Source organism: Lissotriton helveticus, chromosome 2_1 (genome assembly GCF_964261635.1).
Source record: "Lissotriton helveticus chromosome 2_1, aLisHel1.1, whole genome shotgun sequence".
NCBI classification, from domain to species: Eukaryota; Metazoa; Chordata; class Amphibia; order Caudata; family Salamandridae; genus Lissotriton; species Lissotriton helveticus.
The window spans coordinates 239,393,256-239,415,307 of NC_136059.1; the positions used below are offsets into that span (position 1 = coordinate 239,393,256).

Genomic DNA, 22,052 nt, shown 5'->3' on the forward strand with positions numbered 1-22,052 from the left:
GAAAGTGAAGGGTGCAGAGGCCTCTGATGCTGGATAGAGGCCTCTGCATCCTTCACTTTCACGAGCGCAATCCCCGTGCAGTTCCTGTGTCCAGGAGCTTCTTTCTCCACATCTGCTGCTCTGATCGGTCTCTGACCTTTTTTACACACAAGAGGCATGTGAACTCGCATACAAGCCTTGAAGTCAAAGATTTTTCGAAATTCAAACTAACAAAGACGAGGGGAGGCGATGCCTTTGCCTATGTGAGTATATACTCTTTAGGATATTACGCTCACACCGAGATTGGTTAAAAGAAAAGCTGATTCTAAGAGATGGTTTCTGTCGGTTTCAGGAAAGCTTCTAAGACAATTGAAGGTCCAATAAGAGAGGCGCATCCAAGACACAGTAATGTAAGTTTATGCCAGGTTTTGCAAGCATGGCTATGCGCTGAGAAACTACAGTGGCATTGTAGATAGTGGATTAGATAGTATTTCTAGACTGGTTCTTTTTATCTTTGTGCAGATGCCATTATTAGTTGTCCCTAAATAGGAAAAACTGGAATAAGTGGAGGTAAGCGAGTTCGACTAATGAGCAGTAGAGTGCAATTAGAGGTGGAATTGGGCATTGAGAAGGATTCTAAGAAGTTTTTATTTGTTTTTGCAGCTATGCGATCCTGATGAGAACTCCAAAATCGGAAGGAGTTTGAAACCTGTAGACCAGTTTTTGTTGTGCCATAAGAGTGTTTAACAAAGTCCAAGCTTTTAGACCTTAAACATTTGTGTTATAAAATTGTAGTCTATGGCATGTATTTAAAAAGTTCAAAAGAAACGTTAAAAAAGGAAATTGAAGGACACAGGGTGAATGCTGGTGGTGTAGTGAATGAATGGGAATATAGTATGAAGAGAATGTGGGAGTGAAAAAATGGGAGAATGTTGACTGGATGAGGAAGATTTTTTGAAGTAAAACAAAATTTGGTAAGGTGCAATTTGTAAAGGTGTAATGTTTAATTAATGTATAAATTTTGATGTGACAAAAAGCAAATAAAGAAAAAGATTGATTTCAGACCGAAAAAGAAGTCCATGGCACATGTTGTTGGATTCTCAATGTGGTTGCTCTAAAGTAAGTGAGTTTGAATAAGGTAACAGTATTGGCATGTGTATAGTTCTTTATTGGTTCAAGGCTTGCCTTACTGTTGGGAGCCTAAACCCAGTTGTGTTATTAGTAGAATAAAAGTACAGCAGAGAGGTGACAATAGAATGTAATTGGAGCAGAACAGCAACAAAGAGCAAGAGGTTTGAGGAAACAGAAAGGGGAAGAGGAGCAGTTTATGTGATAGGCAAAATCATGGAGAGAAAGGAAGGGTCTAGGTAGTGTTGGTGCTAAGAATGGGCAATGTGGGCAGCTGCCCATGGCCCTACGCTAAGGTTGAAAACAGGGGGCCCTGCTTCTGTGTGAAATGTCACACTATCAGTTTTTCAAGGGCGGTGTCTTGACCACCTCGCCCAATGGCGTGGTGGCTTTCATGGGGCTGTCTAAAATAAACTGTGTAATAGTGTTTCTCTGTGCCCTCTTTAGGAGCGCTGCAGGGAAAAGCACCTTTTGTCCCCTGCCAGCCAGTGCTAGCCTCCCAGTCAGGCAAACTTATTGCAACTCTATACAATGCCACCATAAACAAAGTCTGACTTCCCATTTTAAGTCCCACTTGTTGATATACTTATAATGCGCCTCCTTTCATATAGTGGGTCAGCCACAGAAACCTCGCCCTTAGTTCACCACCATAGCATGAGCTATTTATCAACATACCCTCAGCAATCCAATGCAAGAGTTCCTAATGACTCAAAGACTATATAGACCATTTCTGGGGAAATGAGTAAGGCATCATATTCCAATTTCCGACTAAGAAACAGAGCTGTTCCTCAGTAGTCTTGAGACAAACCTAATTGCTGATATTGTTTATCTGTCCGGGTGGTACAAAGGCCTAAACTCTCATCTCATAACAGCACCAGGAGTCCACAGTGCTGGTATACTGGTGCAACAAACATACACACTTGTGTGAACACAGTCACACCACAGCTGTCCACTGCCTTATCATTACAACAGGTTTCACTAATGGCTCAAAATAAGTGTATCATCAAATTTGTTTCCAGTCACAGTGCCAGGGATTTATATGAAACTTCTGGGGCATATGTACCCCCCTTGCATTGCTCTTGCACAAGACAATGTGGTGCAAGACTGATGCAAAAGAAAAGTGAGGTTTATGAAGCCATGCAAGATCACCTTGCGTGGCTCTGCTTGGCTCCATAAATCTCGAGCAATGTAACACAGCACAAATTTCTGCATTGCACTTCTCTGCTTCACTGGAGGTGTTTCCATGGGTGTTGCATGAGTGTTCCCAGGCGACATCCATGGCTTTTGATGCATTCCCAGATTTACAAGAACCAGCAAGAACATGTAAACCTGGGAATGTGCCAAAAATATATGCCTACTCAGGGTAGGCGTAACAAGGAGCAATATCTTTATTTCTCTGTTTCTTTGCTCTTTCTGTGTGTAATGCATTCTGCAGCACACATAGAAAGAAGAAAAAGCATATCAGGATCGTTTTTGAGCCAAAGAAGCCCCTTCCTGAACAAAGACAGTTCTGCATGCAATGTAATGGTGCAAGGGTGCCTGCGTGATGGTGCAAGGGTGGTTGTGTTGGCCCTAGGCAGTCCCTTATGCTCCAGTGCAGGGGAAAGGACAGGAATGCACTGTGTTGCCTTAAATATAGTGTATTTCTGTCCTTTCCCAGTGACGCAGTGCAGCGCAGCAAGTCAAACTGCTGTGCTGTACGGTGCCAGTTTGTCATAAATTTGTCCCTGTACCTCTCAATAGCACAGACTTCCACCAAAGGAGGTCTCAAGCTGCTTGTTTATACCACAGTAAGTAGTTCTGCTGTTATTTTCTTGCATTCTGGAACTTGAATTTTTATTTTTCCATCATAAATGCAGCAGATCCAAATGAAAGGAATAAATCAAATGATGTATAAGTTTGGGAACTGTAAAAACTCTCATCTTAAACACGTTTTTCAGTAGAGGTGTGATTTTGACGGATCTATGATGCAGCCCCACATGGACGCACGGTGCTTGCCTACAATTCATGGTTTGCCTGTTTTCTACAGAACAATGCTGCCCTTTTAGTTCTGACCTGCGGTTTATAAACCTTTCAAACAAAAATGAAAAAGGTACAACTATTTGAACTCAACCTATTTTCGCTATATCTAGTTGCATAACTTTAACCATAGTGATGCCATTCAATTACTATTCCGCAGTGCCCTGGACCTTTTTTCATGCACAAATCTGCAAATAATTGGTTAACATTAAGTAAGGAAATACATCTTTGTGACACCTATACCTAGATTTTCCGTTCACTATGACTAATGTAACCCACTTAATGCAGTTTTAAAATACACAGACTTATTTCATTTGCATATTTTTATCCATGTTGCTGACAGCCACACAAGGTCCCTTGGCGATACCAAAGAAGAAAAGAAGTCCTGGATGTCAGTTTCTCTGATGTTACTTCTTGTGATGTCACATGCAAATTAGAAGGGCCCCACGTTTTACCTTTCAACGAGGACCCAGCAATTCCTAGGAAGGGCCCGTAGTCCGACCCTGCCTGACACACCACGAGGGTCTTAGTGGTGATGCGCGCGTAATCTTGCGTAAGTTTCCGTGCCCTACTTCTTCTGGGCATTTTGTAAGACATTTTCTGAAAGCTGTGAGTCAGAAACGATTTGTACCAAGTACATTGCTGAAATTACCCACCCGCTGTTGCAGCCCGGACTGGTGGCGTAGGGCTGTTGAAGACTGCGTCAACGGTTCATTTTAACGGATTCTGAATACACTGCACCTGAATGTATTGTGTAGGCGGCGGAAGCGCGAGAGAGTCCCGTAAATCGTAACTGCCTTTTCGGAGCGGATTGTTCTCGAGGGTGCCCATTACGTTGCTGTAATGTGCGATTATCAGGTTGTCGTGTTCTCCCGAGGAAGCGCCTTTATAAACGACGCCATTTGGAAAGGTAGGAAATTACAGAAACTGTGACATTTCTGTTATTGTTTCAGGTTTAACATGGCTTATTGATTTTTGTTCTTCTACTATATGAAGGCCAAGCTCTCTAAAGGGTTTACATCACCGCCCTGACTAAACTCTTCAGTTTATTACAGGAGTAAATAACATGTACTGCTGCAGTCGGCAGAAAATCCACATCTCTGATGAACAATTACGAGTCTGGACCACAGGCCGTGTTTGCGCACCTTCAATCTCTTTGTGCAGTCTCACGATCACATCACACCTCTCCTCCGTAAAATTGGCTTCGGTCGGCCAAACAGTTACGTGAATGACTTCAGTAATGTTTGATATAATGAACTTTGGGTGCTAAATGAAGTGTTTTTATCCCACATTCCAAGTAACCTGATTTTTGCATGCCTGTGCCAGGGTTCCTACAGATAGTGCTAGATGCGGTCAGTACAGCATTACCAGGTGTGGTGGTATTCGGGCACCAATCCCTCTTTAACATAACACGTGCATTTGTAAGACACACTTATCACATGTGGGTCTCAAGGGGCTGAACAACAGATGTGTATTGCTACCCAAATCAATGATTTTATCGACCTCAGATGGATGAAAGGCTGATTCGACCTGTTGGGATTTGAGCCTGCGATCATGAGGTTGAACACAGGCTCCAGAAGTGGATGTATTTGTCCACTAAGCCACCAGACCTAGTTAATTTTGAATCAGGTCCTTTTACCTGTAGGAATTAATGTCTTTTCATTTTTCCTCCACTGTGTCTCAAATGGGAGTAAAAGCAGATCTTTTTAAACGGGCCCTATGAAGCTTGCACATGGTAAATAAAAACACACTGTATAGGAATATGTCTAGCCTTACCAATAATCAAATAATAAGGTCTATTAACAAGCACTCATTTTTCTTCAGTAAACAAACATTATTTTGGGCAGCAGCTCAAATTAAATATCGGCATTTCTTACAGAACAAACAGTGCCAAAGCCAGCAAGTCTGCTATTTTATAAGTAACAGTACAAGTAATTGATTCTTCATTGATTGGTAAGTTTGTAGGTGCGATTGTATAGATTGATCCTTATTCCTTATACATGCACAACATTTAACCAACCAAAACCAAATTCCCACTTTAACAAATGAATTCCATTATCATCACACAAAACTTGGATCCCATCTAAATCACTGAATTTTTTGTCTGAACTCTACTCAGTGTAAACGTGCTAGACCAACATAGTTATGACATCCTTCACAAATACAGACTGCTCAATTTAGTTGTTGGTTGGCCACAGTTTATAGAAATTCAGTAAACTGTATATCTGTACCCCAAACCAACCCAATACCTCAATGACATCAGTACACTGAACATTCTTTAGGACAACTTCCTCTTCTTTGCAGAAGCCTGCTCCAATATTATCAATTCATCCCCTAACCAAGGAGTTTTCCCTGACTTTCAAAAACTGAGTCTCCCCTTGAAGAAATATAACCTCAATCATGGCTCCAAATACCAGCCTGTCTCCAAGCTTCCGTGGTTTGACAAAGCACTTGAAAAATGTGTCTTTCTTCAACTTAATGATTACAACAACAAAGTTAACATCAGACTGGATTTACGGCATGTCACTGCATTGAAAAAACATCAATACATAAGATTTCGACCGGCACACAAGAAAAGTATGTGTTCAATGTACAATCGAGACAGATTCTTATTATTATTCAAAATTCCTTTATTAATTTCTTCGTTTAACTTTTATTTCTTCCAAAGCACCAATGTAGCCAACGCGTTTCGTCCTCCTTAGAGGACTTCTTCAGGGCTACAAAACATAGACAGTGAAGTCCATTATATACAAAATGCATAAATCATTATAATAAAACATTATTTACATTAATTTACATGATAGAGGACTTTACATAACAAAACCCTTTCAGTAACAGCTAATCTCTATTAAATGTGGAAATGATCGGCTGATCATCAAAACCATATTAAACACAAATATATACAGATTATATACAGATTATGACATTATGGGAAACCCCCAGATGAAAAAGCAGGAGGTAATGTCAGTTTTCATATTTAGTTACAGTATTAGTACTTATACATCTTATGGTACATCGAAAGCGTATACTGAGTCATACATTTATTCTATAAGATTTCTTCTCACACTCAACAGTTCAATGTAACATGTACCTGTATTCAAAATTTACTAAAATCTAAATTCATGGTATTCTCGATGCAACCTAACTCATAAACACAATGCTGTTAGACCTTATCAGTGCAGGTGCAATTACATGCAAACAGTCCTTTCAAGATAATCTAAAAAAACGTATGGCTCTCCCCATAGCATATTGCCAGTCTGCTAGGAGGCAAGATACTTTCGGAAGCAACCAGAATTAGAGATCTTTGAATCCATATATGTGTCACATAGAACTTGAAATGGCCAAAGAATAAGAGTAGTAGATATTTATGTACCTTAAATTCCAAATATTAGCTTCTGCGAAAGTGAACCACTTCTGATTTTATTATAGTAAACCTTCCTGTATGAGTCCCAAGTTCTACAGAGGGCAAGAATTTCAGAAGGGCTAGTTAAGAGACAAGCAAAACCATATCCTCTTATATACCAAATTCCTAGTTAATCCTGTCAAGTCACAGATTTTACTATATATGATGCGATTTTGCAGGCTCTTGTGTTCCCTGTATCGGTGTTATACTAAACATATTTCCAAACTTTTCTCGTTCCAACACTGTATGTATTGTATATCCCTATTAATAGGACTTTGTTCTTAGCATGACATAGTTCTATATCCAGTAAAGATCCTACCTGTGTTTATTTGTCAGTGTCCAGTGCTCGAATTCCGTTTATTGTCTCTCTTAAGCCTGGCACAGTCTTCAGCATGTAAGGTCTTCGTTTATTGTATTAAGCCGTGGTAGGCATCATATCCTAATGCGGTAAAACAAGAGCCCCATATAAGAAGACACTCATAAGAATCTCAACACTGATAAAACCATGTAACCCTATTCAGAGAATGTACTAAGCAAACCAATGTATTTTATCGTTCAACATACCATACAATACATCGGTTTGTTTAGAACTATGTCATACTAAGAACAAAGTCCTATTAATAGGGATATTGTTAGGGTTTGTTTAAAGCAACATGCATACCCACAGTCTGTTTAGTAGTTTGTGTCCCCACTTGTGTTCAAATGTTAAGGATATATGGTACAACAGTGCTGTACCTCATTGATAATTCTGTAATAATACGTCCTGGATTTACCAATGCTTGTTTGATTCTGGAATTAAATATTGAAATTCTGAACCGTGTGGCAGACTTTGACTGCACGTGGAAGAAACACGATTGTAACAGGTGCCAGTGAAACGAAGGAACCTATTTGCATAGTCTGCACTTTGTAGGAAATTTATTTTGAGATTTGTAAAGCGCAAACAAATGCCCTTGGGCGTCTCGGCGCTACAGATTCAGTGAAGATGTAAGAAAAAGGCTGGGTTTACTGATTGAACAGCTGCGTTTTTATCATTTTGCGAAATTGAAGCAGTGAAGGAGCAAAGCGGATCTTTAGTGGTAATGCATTCCATAGCTTGGCTGCTGTCACCACAAAACGTCTGTCTCCCCAGGCCATTGTCCTGGTACGAGGCACCACTAGCTGATAGGCAGTTGTAGATCTGAGCTGTCTGGTGGGACAGTATACGACCAGCTGTTTAGATAAAAACTTTGGGCCTTGATTGTGAAGTCAGACATAAGGTCTTGAATTTTATGCAATTCCAGATCGCCAGCCAGTGGTAGTTACGAATAACGTGTGAGATGGCCTGAAATTTAGGTGTCCTTGAAAGTAAACGAGCAGCTGCATTTTGGACCGTCTGCATTTTTTTGTTGACCCTGCATTGTGCATTTGCAAACAGTCCATTAGAGTAATCTAATGACAACATTACCAGAGTGCTAATCAGTGTCTTCCCTGCACTTTCTGGTAGGAATTGGATACGTTTTTTGATCATTCTAAGTTTAAAAAAGGCTGTGGATGTGACATTAGAAACGTGCAACACTTCTGAGTCTCTTGGAACCTCACCCGATCCTGTCTATAAATAGCTTGACTTCCTAAAGACTCCCGCTTGTGCTCGTGATCCCTTCCTACCGGTGATCCAGGTTACTTCACAGTCTTACCTTCAAGGACCTCTTCCAGTGACGTCTCCCTCCAGCGCTCCGGTCTTTGCAGAGGTCTTCATATTCTGAAGCTTCAGTCCAGCTGTGATCTTCACCCCGTCCACTTCCGGTGTTCAACTTCCGATGGTCCCGCCAGCTAATCTTCCCGTCCTGAAACAGTAAGAGACAAATGTTAAAAGATAAAAGACTCGCAAGTAAGTAAAGCAATCATTTAGTAAAGGAAACGTTTCTTAAACGAAAGAAAAGCAACTTTGGTCATATTTTCCGGTTAAATGATGTTAACAAGAGCAGCAGCAAAGAAGTTATTTGTTGACTGAAAAGTACAAAATATAGAACTTGCAAAAGAAATGAATAAACGCAAATTCAGGATCTAGGAATCACAGTCATATATGTATGCATGCAAAAAACGAAGGCAATAAAAGGAGTGTACCTTTGCATTCAACTGATTTGCGCTCTGGAGAGTTAAAGCAACCTGTGAAGACAAAGAAAGCAGGGGACATTAATCAAGGAACATTATTGAAAATATATACAAAAATAGTACAATAGTAAGCAAAGGTTCAAGGAGATGTATTTAATGGCTGGACTCTAGTTAGGAAAGTTGAGTGATTACAGTGTTGCTTCTCTTTTTACAGGAAACTCTAAGAGACATTAGTAGTGGGTATAACTACGGTTTCAACTACACTTCTGGTGAAGAATAAAAAAACAGACAAAGAAAGGTATATTGTTTGTGACACTAAAAGTTGTGACTCAAGAATAACTAAAAGCTTGTACTTAGGTGATATAATTTTCTTTGGTGTTTTCTTCCTTATAGAAACTCGAACTTGACCATAGAGTCCGATCCTGTGGAAGAAATACCAGGAAAAATCAGGAGTGTTTCTTTCTCGTTTGTTATTTTATCCAATTTCCCCTTCCCTTGAGCATTTGTTCTCATCACTCTGTGTTATGTGAACGAGGAGGTGGGAATAGATTCTTAAGGGCAGGTGCAAAATTATCTTCACATGTCTCAAGTTGAACAGCCTGGATCTTCAGGTGAGTGAAGGTTAACAGAAGCACAAGCCTTCACAAAAAATGGGTTCTCCTTGAGAGATGGATACAGATTCGGAGCACACTAGAATAGACACTCAAGCAATGGCGCAAGCGCTTAGTGACGATCTGGTTAGAAACAACTCGGTAACTGCATTGTTGCAACAAATGCAATTAGAAATAAATAATTTGAAGGTTGAAAATGCCAATTTACGACAAGAGGTGGTGCGCAATAAGCCCAGAGACTCATTGTGGAACACTACCTTCCCATCAACTGAACCCATAAGTTTCGATTTGATTGACACCCCTACATTTGGTCTGATTCTGGGTGTGCCGTGGTTGACGAAGCATGATCCCAAAATTAATTGGTCCTTGAGAACTGTCACTTTGAACTCCTCCCATTGCAGGACATGTTGCTATCAAGAAGCTCTAAGTGATTCCATGACCGTTCTGCATTGTGCGAGTGTAGTTAAACCATCACTGCAGATTCCCTTTGAGTATCAGGACATTAAAGATGTCTTTGATCCAATTAAGCGGCTGAGTTACCCCCTCCCCCTCCCCCACAGGACGTATGATTGTCGTATTGATTATATTCCTGGGTCTCCTCTGCCTAGTTGCAGGGTGTATGCCCTTACAGAAGAAGAAACCAAATATCTAAGAACTTATTTAGACAAATTGTTGGCATCTGGTTTTATACGTCATTCCACTTCGCCAGTATCATCGCCACTCTTTTTCATTCCGAAACCTGCTGGCTCTTTGCGCGCCTGCATCGATTATCGCGGACTAAATATGGCTACAATTAAAAATAAGTACCCATTGCCTTTAATTCCAGTTCTTTTAGATCAGCTGCGTCACTCAACCGTGTACTCAAAATTAGATTTGCAAGGCGCTTATCATTTAGTCCGTGTTAAAGAAAACGATGAATGGAAAACTGCTTTTAAAACACAATTCGGCCTCTTTGAGTACACAGTAGTGCCCTTTGGGTTATGTAACGCTCCTGCAGCGTTTCAGTTTTTTATTAACAAGGTTTTGCATGAGTTTTTGGATGTATGTGTCATTGTATATATTTTTCCAATACTGCTCTCACATGTTTTGAATGTTCTTCTTGATTTCTGGGATCAAGAAGAACATACAAAACATGTGAGAGCAGTATTGGCAAAGTTAAAAGAACACCATCTGTTCGCAAAATTAGAAAAATTTATTTTTAATTCCGATACAGATGATTTTTGGGGGTATCGTTTGTCTCCATCAGGTATAACAATGGACTCAAAGAAAGTAAGTGCTATTCAAGATTGGCCAGAGCCCACCTCTGTAAAAGAAGTACAAACATTTTTAGGTTTTGCCAATTTTTATAGACGCTTCATAACACATTTTGCAGATACAGTGGCACCTCTCACCAAATTGCTACAGAAAGGACAACATTTTGTTTGGACTAATCAAGCGGCTCAGGCATTTGCTCTTCTAAAACAAAAGTTCACCTCTGCTCCGGTGTTGAAACATCCCGATCCTGATCTTCCATTCTTTCTTGAAGCAGATGCCTCACAGATAGCAATAGGGGGGGGGGGTGCTTTCTCAACGAGATCCATTAGATGGGCAGTTACACCCAATCGCCTTTTATTCCAAAAACTGTTACCAGCTGAACAGAACTATACGATAGCTGAAAGGGAGCTCTTAGCTATCAGGTGGCATTCACAGAATAGAGACATCATTTAATGGGGGCTAAATTTCCCATAACAATTTTTAGTGAGCATAAAAATCTACAATTTTTATAGCTCAGTGAAAGCCCTTACCCCTCGGCAGGTGTGTTGGCTAAATGTTTTCAGTGCATTTGATTTTCATAATCACGTATAGGCCAGGTACACAACAGCTACAATCTGATGTTCTATCACGATATGGTTATACTACAGAGTCTAAGCAAGAAGTGGTTGGTGCCCCAATCATTAAACCACAAAAGATATTGGCACCCATACTGCAAATCGACCCTTCACAAAGAATGTTTGAAATTAAATGTACAAGAATGGTTGAAAAATACTCAAAATGTTATTCAAGATGGCCTGTTCTATCATAACTCTTTACTGTTTGTACCAACCGCTCACTTACAAGAGAAAGTACTGCTCTGGCATCCTACCTCTGTATTAGCGGGTCATCCAGGTTGGCAAAAAACTCTTGACAATGTTCGAAAACATTTTTGGTGGCTATCAATGACAACAGATATTAAGGAATATGTGAGTGCTTGTCCCATTTGTGCTCGGCAGAAATCTTTGCATAAAGCTCCAGCTGGGCTTTTACAACCTTTACCCACACCTCCCAGTCCATGGCACACTGTTTGTATTGACTTCATAACTAACCTGCCCCCTGCGAATAAGTACACCACGATATTGGTGGTTATAGACTATCTATCCAAGATGGCGCACTTTGTGCCATTAGTAAAAATTCCCACAGCCTCCGAAATTGCAGAGGTATTCTTACAAGAGATTGTGCGTCTGCACGGCTTGCCCAGTAAAGTGGTCTCGGGCAGGGGAAGTCAATTCACGTCCAAGTTTTGGAATACTTTGTGTAAAACCTTAAAAATAGAAATTGCCCTTTCCTCTGCATTCCATCGTGAAAGTGACGGGCAAACAGAGAGAATGAACCAAACGTTATTGCAAACTTTGAGATGTTTAATGGCTGATTTCACAAGCGAATGGGACAAAGCACTACCAGTTGCGGAATTTATTTACAATAATAATGTGCATGTTGCAACACTATGTACACCATTCTATTTTTTACATGGGTATCATCCAAGAACTTTGCCTGTACTTCTGACCCCATCGAGTTCTCCAGGTGTGACAGAACGTCTCAAACTCCTAGTAGAGGTGCAAGAAAAGGCTAGACAACATTTACATAAATACAAAGCACACATGAAAGGACAAGCAGACAAACATAGAATAGCGGCCCCTGAGTATCAAGTTGGTGACAAGGTCTGGTTATCCACAAAATATTTGAAAATTGAAGGACCCAGAAAGCTACAGCCCGATACATTGGACAATTCCCTATTAAACAGATTATAAATCCAGTAACTATGCAGTTAGATTTACCTATAGACTATCCTGTCCATCCCGCTTTCAATGTGTCCTTGTTAAAAACATATAATCCAGAAACCAGACCCGGGCCCCCATCTTCTCCAGTCCCTATTGAAGGACATTTAGAATATGAAGTACAACGTATTTTAGACGCTAAAAGGGTCCAGGGACGATTATATTACTTGTTATCCTGGAAAGGTTACCATGCGACTGAGACCTCATGGGAGCCAGCATCCAAAGTACATGCCCCCAGACTAATTAGACAATTTCATTTGCGGTTTCCTCAAAAGCCACGCCCTGTGGGAGGGCCTTTGAGCGGAGCGACTGTTAGGGTTTGTTTAAAACAACATGCATACCCACAGTCTGTTTAGTAGTTTGTGTCCCCACCTGTGTTCAAATGTTAAGGATCTATGGTATAACAGTGCTGTACCTCATTGATAATTCTGTAATAATACTTCCTGGATTTACCAATGCTTGTTTGATTCTGGAATTAAATATTGAAATTCTGAACCGTGTGGCAGACTTTGACTGCACGTGGAGGAAACACGATTGTAACAGGTGCCAGTGGAACTAATTTGCATACTCTGCACATTGTAGGAAATGAAAGTTAGAAACGTGCAACACTTCTGAGTCTCTCCGAACCTCACCCGATCCTGTCTATAAATAGCTCGCCTTCCTAAAGACTCCCTCCAGCGCTCTTGTCTTTGCAGAGGTCTTCATCTTCTGAAGCTTCAGTCCAGCTGTGATCTTCGCCCCGTCCAGTTCAACTTCCGATGGTCCCGCCAGCTAATCTTCCTGTCCTGAAACAGTAAGAGACAAATGTTAAAAGATAAAAGACTCGCAAGTAAGTAAAGCAATCATTTAGAAAAGGAAACGTTCCTTAAACGAAAGAGAAGCAACTTTCGTCATATTTTCCGGTTAAATGATGTTAACAAGAGCAGCAGCAAAGAAGTTATTTGTTGACTGAAAAGTACAAAATATAGACCTTGCAAAATAAATGAATAAACGCAAATTCAGGATCTAGGAATCACAGTCATATATGTATGCATGCAAAAAAGGAAGGCAATAAAAGGAGTGTACCTTTGCATTCAACTGATTTGTGCTCTGGAGAGTTAAAACAACCTGTGAAGACAAAGAAAACAGGGGACATTAATCAAGGAACATTATTGAAAAAATATACAAAAAGAGTACAATAGTAAGCAAAGGTTCAAGGAGATTTATTTAATGGCTGGACTCTAAATTAGGAAAGTTGAATGATTACAGTGTTGCTTCTCTTTTTACAGGAAACTCTAAGAGACATTAGTAGTGGGTATAACTAAGGTTTCAACTACACTTCTGGTGAAGAATAAAAAACCAGACAAAGAAAGGTATATTGTTTGTGACACTAAAAGCTGTGACTCAAAAGTAACTAAAAGCTTGTACTTAGGTGATATCATTTTCTTTGGTGTTTTCATCCTTATAGAAACTCGAACTTGACCATAGAGTCTGATTCCTGTGGAAGAAATACCAGGAGAAAACAGGAGTGTTTCTTTCTTGTTTGTTATTTTATCCAATTTCCCGTTCCCTTGAGCATTTGTTCTCATCACTCTGTGTTCTGTGAACGAGGAGGTGGGAATAGATTCTTCAGGGCAGGTGCAAAATTATCTTCACATCTCTCATGTTAAACAGCCTGGATCTTCAGGTGAGTGAAGGTTAACAGATATGCAATACATACGGTGTTGGAACGAGAAAAGTTTGGAAATATGTTTAGTATAACACCAATACAGGGAACACAAGAGCCTGCATTATCGTATCGTATATAGTAAAATCTGTGACCTGACAGGATTAACTAGGAATTTGGTATATAAGAGGATATGGTTTTGCTTGTCTCTTAACTAGCCCTTCTGAAATTCTTGCCCTCTGTAGGACTTGGGACTCATACAGGAAGGTTTACTATAATAAAATCAGAAGTGGTTCACTTTCGCACAAGCTAATATTTGGAATTTAAGGTACATAAATATCTACTACTACTTTGGCCATTTCAAGTTCTATGTGACAAATATATGGATCTAAGCATCTCTATTCTGGTTGCTTCTGAAAGTATCTTGCCTCCTAGCAGACTGGCTATATGCTATGGGGAGAACCATACGTTTTTTTTTAGATTATCTTGAAAGGACTGTTTGTGTGTAATTGCACCTGCACTGATAAGGTCTAACGGCATTGTGTTTATGAGTTAGGTTGCCTGGAGAATACCATGAATTTAGCTTTTAGTAAATTCTGAATACAGGTGCATGTTACATTGAACTGTTGAGTGTGAGAAGAAATCTTACAGAATAAATCTATGACTCAGTATACTGTAACCAAATATGAAAACTGACATTACCTCCTGCTTTTTCATCTGGGGGGTTCCCATAATGTCATATTCTGTATATAATCTGTATATATTTGTGTTTAATATGGTTTTGATGATCTTCCAGTTATTTCCACATTTAATAGAGATTAGCTGTTACTGAAATGGTTTTGTTATGTAAAGGCCTCTATCGTGTAAATTAATGTAAATAATGTTTTATTATAATGATTTATGTATTTTTGTATATAATAGATTTTAAATAATGGACTTCACTGTCTATGTTTTGTAGCCCTGAAGAAGTCCTCTAAGGAGGACGAAACGCCTTGGCTACTATGGTGCTTTGGAAGAAATCAAAGTTAAACAAAAAATCAATAAAGGAATTTTGAATAATCAGTAGAATCTGTCTCGATTGTCCATTGAACATATACTTCTCTTGTGTGCTGATCGAAATCTTATGTATTTATGTTTACAATGATATTTTTTATCACTGTTTAGGGGAACTGAAAGGTCGGGTTCCCTTCTGATCTTAGCACCAAGGTATGACTTTGTTTTCCCAATCGGATTAATAAGTGTGGCAAAATATTTCTGACCTTTTTGTAAATCTTTTGCTATTGAAAAAACTTCACTCAAGATTAATGATAACATCCACTGTATTCTTGATAGTGGTAACACATGCCTCCTTATTCTTCTAGAATTATTTTTTTTCTGAATCTCATTCAAGTATCGAATAAAGCTATTCACTTATTGAATGCTTGCAGTTCAATTATTTGTTTATGAAAACATATGAAGCAGCATAGTGAAGGAAGTGGCTGGATTCGGGTCACCCAAGTCTCTAATGACCACCTCTCAGCCTTCCATACCAAACGAAGAGTCAGTCAGGCATAGGAGATAACAAAGCAATAACTGTTTATTAGATACACTCAGAGCGGAGCACAGTCTGTTCACTCTCTGCGAGTGTTGCAGAGGGACTGAAATTGACAAGCATAGAGATACATTATGTACGTTTTGTAACAGTGCCAAAACATGCACATGGTGGAATTTTCCAGGCAGGTGCTGCTAAACAATGGAATAAAAAAAAATGATCTCAGAACTCTTATCTTACACAAAGTTGCAAAGTCCATGCTTGTTCCGGTTGGGCTCACACCAGACAAGTGGGAGAGGGCCTCTATCTAGAGAGAAAGGTTTGCGCTAATATGAACAGTCTAATAATTAGTGAAACAAAACCTAACATTGCAGAAATGAAACATAACAGAGGCCTTTTCTCAGAAATAGCAAAGGATTAGTTTCAATCATGATTTAAAATGGCACATGAACAGAAAATGGTGCTGCACATGCTAACTTTACATAGAGAACCCACAAACACAAATATTTATAATCTAACAATAGCCTTTCCTAAAAAATCCCTTTTAATCTAGGAGATAGCTGTTTGTACATTTCAATGGTGCAGTCAGCACCGTGCACATAGTTGAAGTGTTGTGAACAATAATAATAAATATACATACACATTGGGTCTGTCCCCAAATTCACAAATATACACAGTCCAGTGCTAATTCCTTTTTCCGTGTTTAGGGGGAATCAGCAATGGACACTCCTGAACACTGGGTTGACGTTTTGACCTATGCCCCAATTACAGTGGGTCACCTCAGATCAAATGCATGCCATATGGCAAACACCTCACAGCTGTGATACACCTTTGTATATGTAAAGGCATTCTATTTGCAAGGTCCCTAAGAGGTGGTCTCTACACATTTGAGCTCACTTTTTTGGTGTTAAAAGTCTCATTGTTATACAGATCTTCCCCAGCTGAGAGGTGCAATCAATCAATCCACCTTCGAGTAGCTTATGCAAGCAGACTCAAATGGGTCAAATCCTTCCTATCCAACCACTCTGTGATAGTAAAATGTGACAGTCATGATTTGTGGTGTCCCTTAAGGTTCCATCCTGGTGCCTACTCTCTTTCATTTGAAAGTGGAGCCTCTATCTGAAATCTGCTGTGACAGTGGGTATTTTTTCACCAGAATGCAGAGGATACTCAACTATACCTTAGAAATGCTTCTGTTTATGAGATCTACATGTTGCACACCCCCTTACTGAAGATGTAAACCTGGATGTCTGACTACTGTCTCGTACGAAACCCTCAAACACTTGAACTCATCCTTTTCTTTCTGATGGTCAAGAAATCCTTCACACCAGAAGCATTTAACAACCATAATATCCCTGACTATTTTCCATCACTCTCCACCACAGTCACTTCTCTTTTCACCTTTCCATTTTTGCCCACTTCCACAGACTAGTCAAATTAGCTGACTTTTACCAGCACTCTCTAATGAAGATAAGACCACTCTTATCCCCTCCCTTTTCAGATCAGAAGAGCATGCCTTCATTCTCTCAAGGCTTGACTTTGGCTATTGCAGTCATCCCAAAGAGTGTCCTCACTCCCCTAAAAACTGTCCTTCATGCTACAGTGGCAGTTCTGTCATCTGCCAAATTGTTTAACCTGAGTGACCAGGTACAATTGGTATGCAATTGAAGTCAGGATATAGTTCAAATTAGGATGCCTGACTTACAAATTGGGATGCCTCAACTCCACATCCTACAATGCTTCCATGCTCAAAACGTTAGAAGGTGGCAGAGCTTCAAAATATAAAATAATCTACTATTTAAGCCACTCACCTTCTAAACTGAAGAATGCCCAGAATCAATCCTTCTCATGTACTACCCAAATTCCTACCAGCGGATTTAAGACTAAAACCCATACTGGTGTCCTTCTGCAAATGCCTCAAAATATATCTCTTCAGATACTATTTGCCAGACTAAGATAATGTGCGATTTGTTCCTGCCTATCCTAATCCTTACCAATACTTCAGCTATCCACATGATGCTTGTCATGCTGCTATGTTTATTACTATTTTGTTTCAAGTGCATCTCTTTGTAGATCGCATGTCTTGGTTGCTTTATGAAGAGCACTCAAATACCTTTCAGTGCTATGCACTAAATAATAATAAATACTAGCAACTAAATGTCTTTTATTTCGATATCCTTGTGATCACCATTCCTCAAGTCTTTCCATACTCAGTATCTGCATATGATCTGCCATACTCCCAAACTCACAGTGAACCTAATTGAACATTTAACAGAATTACTTACCCTCAATAAAATACTGTTGCATGCAAATGTTTACATAAGAGAGGTTGACTTTGACTTTTGAAACACCTTGTCAGTGTGTTTGAATTCTATACACTTGCAATAAACTCTGCTTCCACAAACATGGCACGATCCATATCCTAAAACCAACCAGTACATCACAAGAAACTACCAATGTCTACCCCAAACTGAGGTTGTTTAGTTCAGCTATTATCCTATTCCAGTCTACATTCTGGCAACGAAATTAACCTTCACAAATCAAGGTAGCAAATAAACAATGTATGTGCATAATTTGAAAACATCAATGGTACCACATTAGAGAATCTCCTCTTTCCTAAATTAGCAAATTGTAACCCTATCGAGAATGTAGAAAAACTAAGTGAGTTAAATATCAGTATGCAAATCAACTCCCCAGGTCTGATTTAGAGCTTGGCGGATGGCAGAGGGGTTACCCCGTTCATCGTATTACAAGTGCATTATGTCTTAAGGCACTTGTAATATGGCAGACAGGATATCCATCACGTTTGTGATAGAATACACCATCAGCTCAACTTTAAATCAGGCCCTAAGTCAGCACAGCAGCTCCTCTCAGACTAAAACACCACAGATCAAAACCAAATCAGCCTCAGTTTAAAAACTCACTACTCATACTAAGAAGTATGATACACAAGCAAGAAGAGAAATGGTAAGTCAACGAGGCATCTGGGTGTAAATCTAGATTAAAAGCTTCTAGGAAGAAATACAAATTCACAATGCAAGATTTCAAAGGAAACTACATCCTAGATAAAATCTCAAATTCCAATATCCTTGCCAAATCTAATTTTCCATTTTTCCAAGAGAATATCACCTCATGACCTTAAAATGTATTCTCAAGAAGAATGTAATACCTCACATTCTTCAAAGAAAAAGTCGAAACCACCAGAAATTAAATAATTATTAAATAGTCATCTCCATTTATAAATATCCCAAAGCACAGAGCAGATGGAAAAGTTCTCATTAATATCTGAAAAGGAAATCCAGAGATAGGTGAAACCACTTCAGCCAAACTACTGTTATAAGAATACATTTCCAGCGAATATCATTAAAGAGGACTTTTAACTTCTAGAACCAATTTACTACCTAATGATTAATGTATCTCTTAAGCAGGGTACATTCCTAAAAATAGAGCAAATCTCACCAATCCTAAAGATGTTCTATGTGAACTCAAACATTTTACCCAATTACAAGCTGTTTTTCAAGTTACCATGGGTTGGTAGGACTATTGAGAAATGCACTTCTGTTCACTTAACTGCCTCCATGAATGAAAAGGCTGCACTTGTGTAAGACCAATCTGGCTGCTGAGGTGGCCATTGCACAGAAACAGCAACTTTAAAAGTACTCAATTACATCAACCAGATGTTGGACCATGGGGAGGCCATCTCGTCCTACTAAATTTGTTTGGAGCACTTAAAATCATTCAAAATCACTTGGCTACTACACTTGACTGGATTAAACACCTGTTAGACCTGGCATCCTTGGCATGGTTTCCCCCTATCTTTTTGCCTCTACCTCCTGTATTTTTGATGCTGTGCTGGATTTCGTTTTTGCGGGTTTAGATGCTTTGGGCACTTTGCCACTGCTGTTCAGTGTCAAAGTGCAAGTGCTCCCTTTGTAAAATGCTATTGTGAATGCTTATCCATGATTGGCATATTTGTGTCACCAAGAAGTCCCTAGTAAAGGGCACTGAGTGTGCCAGGGCTGGTGATAACAAATGCTACTAGTGGGCTTGCAGCCCTGATTGTGCCACCCACATGAGTAGCCCTAAAATGGTGTCTCAGGCCTGCCAGTGCAGTGCCTGTGTGCAGTCTGTGAACTGCCATGTCCTCCTGGTCAGTGCCCCCTCTGGCTAGGCCTAACCCTTCCCTTCCTGTACAAAATGGTCACCCCTATGAAAGGCCCAAGGTACCCCCTTGGGCAGGGTGCAGTGTATGTGGAAGGTAGAGAATGTACTGGTGCAGGTGACATGCTCTGGTAGTGAATTACAGCCATTTTCGTTTTTCACTATTGTAAGGCTATCTTGCCCCATAGGCTATCATGGGGAATGCTGGCTACAGTGGCTACCAGCATATCTTCCCATAGGACATAAAAGCCTGGTATCCCTGAACTCAGAATTTAATAACACATCTTTTAGGAAAGGTTGTTTTTAAATCCTGTGTTTGAGAACAGCACTTTTAGAAAGTTGCTGTTTTCTTGTCTGACCTTTCTGTGTAACTTGGCCTGTTTGTGAATTGACTGTCTGGTTTGAGAGTGAAAGCGGCTGGGCGCCCCCAGGAGGCTGGCTGAGTCAGCCCTAGGCTGAATGACTGCATCTGCATCTTGAGTTTTGGGAGGGTCTAGACCAGGGCCTGAATAGGGCTGTGCTTGCCTTCCACAATGCTGGCTCCACCTCCTGCTGGGCGGCTGACGACCCTGCCCTTCTCCCTTAAAGGAAAGGAGAGTCCAGGAAAACAAAGTGCTCAAGGAACACCCAGAACTGGTTCAGACTGGGCTCAGAGCTCTCCTGCACAAAGGGATCAAAGGCTTTTAGGGGTATAAGTACAGGACCCCAGACTACAGAAAATGAGATCATCCTGGAATCAAGAAGGAACCTCTGCCAAGGAGAAAGCTGAAACTGAAGAAGGAAGACTGTCCTGTTGTTGCTCTGCTGGACTGACCTGCTGTTGCTTTGCTGCCAAGGAGAGGGGAGGGACTTTTCTTTGTGCTGTGTCCCCTTGCTTGAAAGAATCTCTAGGGGCCTGAGAAGAGCTGGCTCCCTGTTAAGAAGTCCCAGGAACAGAAGGACTTCACCCTCAGCTTCCCTGAACTCTGCTGGGAGAGTCTTGTCCTTCCTAGAGTGCTTGTGCCAGTTGTGGTGCATCTGGAAGTTGGGAAGCTGGAAACCAAGCTTTTAAGGCACTTTCTGCAAGATTTATCGCATCCCCGGAATAGCGAGAAAATACCAGCCACTACGAAGACCGAGATCGTCGCAGCGCCTGCCGCTGCTGCCTGAAGACGTCGCATCCTTCATTTGCGGGAAGATTTCCGTCGCTGTGAATATTGACGCAGAGCCTGTCGCCGCTGGGTGAGCTCACCGCATCACATCGTTGCGAGAATTGTCGCAGAGCCATCGCATCCAGGAACTGTGAGTGAAAGATCGCCGCTGAGCCGCGCATCGTCGCCCTGGAGATCGTCGCAGTCCCTCAAGATCATCGCATCGTGCCTTTGTGAGCATTTTCCTACGGAACCTCCGCACCAGAATCCATACAAGGTATCGCCTCCCTGCCCATATAGACCAGATTCATCGCAACATGCCCGCTATGTCGAGCGGGGTTGTCGCATCGCCTCCCCAAGGTCTCAGGAGTGACGCATCGCTTGTTTTCCACCGCACCAGCTTCTGTTTTGGAACTGTGTCGCATTTGAAGGTACTGTTGGCTTAACGTGACGCAACCGTGAACTTTTCACACAACTGTGGATTATTTTATCGCAACTTTAAGAATTCTTTTGAAACCATAATCTTGAACTGTGTATGTTGAATTTTTGTCGTATTGGTCTTGTGTAGTTTAAATTAAATACCTTTATTTTTCTAAACTGTTGTGGAGTCAGTTTGTGGTGTTTTCACTGTGTTACTGTGAGTGTTGGTACAGATACTTTACACATTGCCTTTGATAAGCCTTGACTGCTCATGCCAAGCTACCAAGGGGGTGAGCAGGGGTTATCTAAAGAGTGTATCCTCCTTACCCTGACTAGAAGGAAGGGTCCCTATTTGGACAGTGGTACCTACCTCTGCCAACTAGAGACCCCCAGTTCTAACATTGTTGGTAAGCGGTGGGGATTTGAACTTGTATTTGTACTAGATCCACAGTGATTGGTGTACATCACTAGTGAGTGCAGACCACTACGCCACCGCATGATACTGTTTTTTTGGTTGTTTCTATTTTTGAATAACTCTTCAAAGCATCAAGTCACTAAATGGGAAGGCACCAAGTGTGGAGGCAGAATTGGAGTTTGTCATTGAGGATTTGTATTCCTCCAAAGTTACACAGCTTAGACAATTCTGGGACAAGTTTGAGTGCCCCATGAAGAGCAGCTTCAGGAAAGAGGAGCTGCAGAGCATCTTGAAGGCCTATTGGGAGGCCCAAGAGAGAAATTATGCAAGTGGAGGGAATGGTTTTCAACCCCAAGATCTGCCTATGGGCGGACCAGGCTCAAGGCCTGGCAGCAACCATTCCAGTAGGGGCTTCATCCCGGAAGACCTAGAGGAGAATCAAAGAGTG

At 40.6% G+C, this 22,052-nt stretch overlaps 1 long non-coding RNA gene across 5 annotated transcripts in view; it reads right to left on the minus strand.

Annotated features, from left to right (window-relative positions):
* Nucleotides 1-5,738: 5,738 nt before the first annotated feature.
* LOC144819292 (uncharacterized) overlaps nt 5,739-22,052 on the minus strand; it is a 399,821-nt gene continuing 383,507 nt past the window's right edge. For 2 of the 5 annotated variants that reach the window (XR_013607270.1, XR_013607271.1), the window contains 2 exons: nt 13,368-13,409; nt 8,265-8,352 (listed from right to left, as the gene is read on the minus strand). This is a non-coding gene — a long non-coding RNA (uncharacterized LOC144819292). Of the gene's footprint in view, nt 5,844-6,848; nt 6,969-8,202; nt 8,353-13,366; nt 13,410-22,052 lie in introns of those variants that run through there. The other 3 variants (XR_013607268.1, XR_013607269.1, XR_013607273.1) reach the window with 3 other exon arrangements.